Raw genomic sequence first — 4,848 nt, forward strand, 5'->3', positions numbered from 1 at the left:
TTCTGGAAACTATTAGAAACTGGGAAGAAACAAAGGATTCTCCCCTATGGATTTCAGAGAGATCATGGCCCTGCCAACATCTTGATTTTGAACTCCTAGGGCCAGAATTACAAGAGAATAAATGTCTATTGTTTTAAGCCACTAATTTGTGGCACCCTGTTAGCAGCCCTAGGAAATGAATACATGGAAACACATTTTAAAAGGCAGTGAAATATCATTTGAAATGTCTGCTGATGACTTTGTTGTAATTCATTTTAACTCGAGTAGGATTCTTTTATTTGCAGCTGCAAACCTCCATCAGTAGGAAAGATGGGCAAAATTCCACCACCTAAGAAGATGCAGGAAAACGGTCAGTATAATAACATTTGCCTTCCTGTGAGTTGTCATGAATGAAGTAACATTCCTCTAAGAATTCTCTTTGTGAAACTTACTTTTAATCTTGTAAGTCTGAAAGATTTGAACTCTAGTTTGAGGAGAAAACTCCCTTGAGATGTTTAGTAGTTATAATTGCTTTAAGGAGAGAGGAAAAATGCAGATTTTCACTTGACTAAATAAAATACTTTTGCTCATTATGTTAAATGTAGCTGTAGTGTAAACTTTATATTCCATTATTTGCATTTTTCTGGGGAGTACTTGGCTTCTGGAGGTACAAAATGAAGTACATTAGGCTTTCAGTCTAATCAAAAGGGTGTGTCTTTGAGACAGATAATTGGTATTGCAGAACGTGGACTTGGCAGTGGTGGTAGAATGCTCATACAAGGGCATATATAGGCGCAGACATGCAGATCAGGATAAACAAATGTCTGGAAGAAGAGCAACCCTTGCAGCCACTAATGCTCAATGTCTTTAGCTTACAGGGAAAACCTCAAAGTGTGCTCAAGAGCAATCACTCTGAGCATGGACTAGTCCAAATTCTACTGAGCTCATCAATGCTTTGTAAGTACCCATTGTGTGCTTCTGTTGGCCGCAGTCACCTGAAGATTACATATGACATATCTATAGCATTTAAGAACATAGGAATTGTTCTCACCAATTTCTAGATGAGACAAGCAAGTCAAGACAGATATTATTACCTTTCTAGTGTCATATTACAAGTAAATGGCAGAAGAGGATCTGGGACTCAAGTCTCCTCTTCCTTTATAACTTGCACTTACTCTATAGAAATATGAACACCATGGTTCATTTTCATATACATTTATGTGAAAGATACATCAGTTTGCACATCTGTACCCTCATACTCTCACAGGAGAAAGCCTCAACCCAGACTCCAGTCCATTGAAGATGTTCTCATAACAGTTTTGCTTTATTTTAAACCAGGATTTCTCTTCTACTTTGAAGTGGCACTAACAAGTATATATATGACTCAAAAGAAAATTCATCCCAGTCGAACTGTTGTCATAAAACCTTAATCATTCAGCAAGCAGCCATTTTCAAACTGCTTACATTCTGTGTTAATACTTCCTTTAGAAACATACCAAGACCTGTGTATCCATAGAGAGAACAGAAGTTTGCAAACATTTTGAGAGTTTGGAGACAATCACTGCTGAGTCATAATAAAGTTTCCTTCTTGCTCTGATGCCATGGGTTCTGCCATTTGAAAAAAAAAAATTGTTGTTCTATCCTGGTACCATGGAAATCCATAGATTTCCCTTGAGTCTTTCAGTTCTCAGGAACCCAGTTCAAGAGCTGAGAACCCATGTAAAGGGAGGGTTTTGCCTGGAAAGAGGCCAAGATAGATGGCAAAAGCCATCACAATACTGTAAAGTAATTACTCTCCAATTAAAATAAATTAATTAAAAAAGAATTAACTAATTAAAGATGTTATCAACAATAAAAAAAAAACAAAGGTTACTGGTCCAGGTCCTCTATTATAAGCCAAGGACAGTCTATACATTATTGCTACCATATCTTACCCACTAGGGATGTTTTGCAACATTTTCCAGAAATTAATGTTGTGAGTTTCACAACTTATTCAAAGTCACCCAGCTAGTGAGTGGCAGAGCTGAAAATGGGAGACAGAACTGTTCAGATCTAAAATTCTATGCTTTTCTTTTTCATACTATAAAAACCAGCTTTCACATATTGAGTATTAATAGAATAGGAAATGCTCAGCACTATCCTTACAGCACTGTGCTCATAGCCTTCTGTTCATGGGCAAACATCAACATTTCATAAATGCAAATAAACCTGGAGAGATCCCTTTCATGGTAGTAAGTGAGGATGCTAGCAGGCAGGGCCAAGTCTCCAGACTACAAACACTGGCCTCTTTCCTGTCCAGCCAGGCTCTCTCTCAATGGAAAATGAACGAGAAGCTCCATGCACTAAGGACTGAAATTTCAGTCATTAGAAAGATAAAGGGGGACTGAAGAACTGTCACAGATATGGGGAATGGAGGGGATATAACAACTAGATGCAGTGTAAGATCTGAGATTAAATCCTAAAACATAGAGGAGACATTATTGGAAAAATGAGTTGAAATCCAAAAACATCTGTTACTGAGTTAATATTGAACCAATGCCAATTCCCCTGTTTTGATCATTGTATGATGAAAAAGATTTTTTATGTTTTACTTGGTAGGTAGAGAGAGGACTCAATATCAGATGGATGAGTTGAAACCAGGCTGCTTGCATGGGAGTCACAGATCTACCACTTCCAAACTGTGTGACCTCAGACAAGTTCCTCAAACTTCTCCTAGCCTGGGATTCTCAACCATCAAATGGGAATAATAATAACTATCTCATAGGTCTGTTACAAGCACAGAGTAAAATGACACATGTAAAATGTACCACAGAGCTTGGTACATGGTAAGTACTAATACCTGGAAGCTATTGTCATTACTTTTAATCAGTGTATACTTTTCTCCTCTTAGCTGGCTCCCTAATGAATATATTCTCAAAAGGACATTAAAGACAGATAATAGATGATCATTTTACCTTCCCAGGAATATTTGTATTTTGATGAAATTATATTAAAAGTGCTCGGAGGAGAATTCAGTGGCAGATTGTATTTTCTAAAGATAAAACTGATAATATCTCTCATCCCAAAGGCATTTCTAAGACCCTGCCACTTTCCATCAAGAGGTAGAGTACATGAACACTCCCCTCGTGTCTGGGCAGCTTTTTTAAGTGTCTTGACCAATAGAATGTGATGAAAGTGGTGTTACATGATTTCCAAAGACAGTCTGAAATGTCATGTACTGAAAAATATCTGTTCTCTTAAAATGCTCACTCTTGAAATCTAGCCACCATGCTGTGTTGAAACTGAAGCAGTTCAAGAAAAGGCTCATATGGAGAGGAACAAAAGTCTGTGGCCCACATCTCCAGTCTGAGCTTCCAGCTAAAAGCCAGAACCAACTTGCCAACCATGTGAAAGAATTTTCCTGCCAATAGATCTTCCAGCCCTCATCAAGTCACTCACCTGAAGCCACATGGAAAAGATATGGCCTCCCTCCATCATGCCTTGTCCAAAGTATAATTTTGTAAGCAAAAATACTACTGTTGTTTTAAGCCATTAAGCTTTATGATCATTTATTATACATATATAGGGAACATTTTTTGATGGCAGAAACTTACAAGAGTAGGAACTAGGAACAGAAATGAGAATTTTTAACATATGGGCAGAGTTGAGAACAGGAACCATAGAGGGGATTCAGTAGTCTTGAAGAATATTTTGTGGACTTGTGTTTTTATCTTTCCCAGACTGCAAGACAACTCAAACAAAAAAAAAAAATTTTTTTTTTTTTGGTCCAGCAGACTAGAAAATGGAACAAAGTGAGAACACTTAAGATTGGATTGAGTTCTGCATAGGTTCTCAGGGAAGATAGTGCCCCCCATCAGAGCCAATGTTAAAGTTAGTCCCTACCCGGTCTACAATAGGAGATAAAGTCTGCGGTATGAGGTACTGAAATAGGTAGGAGGGGTGAAATCGCATTTAGAATCAAACCCGTACCCACCACAGACACTCAGAGGGCTCAAACATGCCTTGTGTACTACAGGACCCAGAGACCCCACAGAGACTGAGACAGAACTGTGTTTGAGTGTCCCCTGAGGAGGTACAGGTCAGCAGTGGACTGTTGCAGGGGCATGGGCTCTGGGTGCAGTAGATCTGGGTATGGTATAAGCCCTCTTGGAGGAGGTCACCATTAACCCCACCAAAGAGCCACCAGAATTTACACAGGACTGGGTAAACAGACTCTTGGAGGGCACAAACAGAACCTTGTGTGCACCAGGACCCAGGAGAAAGGAGCAGTGACCCCACAAGAGACTGATCCAGACATGCTCGTGAGTGTCCAGGAGTCTCTGGCAGAGGCGTGGGTCAGCAGTGACCTGCTGCAGGGTTGGAGGCACTGCATGGGAACTTTTGAAGGAGGTCTCCATTATCTTCATTACCTCCCCATAGTTTGGCCTCAGGTCAAAGAACAGGGAGGGCACACAGCCCTGCCCTTCAAACAGAAAATTGGATTAAAGATTTACTGAGCACGCCCCCCGCATCAGAACAAGACCCAGTTTGCCCCTCAGTCAGTCTCTTACATCAGGAAGCTTCCACAAGCTTCTTATCCTTCTCCATCAGAGGGCAGACAGACTGAAAACCACAATCACAGAAAACTAACCAATCTGATCACATGGACCACAGCCTTGTCTAACTCAATGAAACTTTGAGCCATGCCTTGTAGGGCACCCAAGACAGACAAATCATGGTGGGCAGTTCTGACAAAACATGGTCCACTGGAGAAGGGAATGGCAAACCACTTCAGTATTCTTGTCTTGAGAACACCATGAACAGCGTGAAAAGGCAAAAAGAGAATACTGAAAGATGAACTCCCCAGGTCGGTAGGTGCCCAATATTTTA

General features: G+C 40.1%; 1 long non-coding RNA gene across 1 annotated transcript; it reads left to right on the forward strand.

The window, feature by feature from the left end:
• The first annotated feature begins 267 nt into the window (after positions 1-267).
• Positions 268-3,510, forward strand: LOC145531478 (uncharacterized). The gene is made up of 3 exons (XR_014072468.1): positions 268-349; positions 851-936; positions 3,242-3,510. It is a non-coding gene; the product is annotated as an uncharacterized LOC145531478 (long non-coding RNA).
• The last annotated feature ends 1,338 nt before the right edge of the window (positions 3,511-4,848 follow it).

This window comes from Giraffa tippelskirchi, chromosome 13 (genome assembly GCF_054371585.1).
Source record: "Giraffa tippelskirchi isolate mGirTip1 chromosome 13, T2T-mGirTip1v1.2.pri, whole genome shotgun sequence".
NCBI classification, from domain to species: Eukaryota; Metazoa; Chordata; class Mammalia; order Artiodactyla; family Giraffidae; genus Giraffa; species Giraffa tippelskirchi.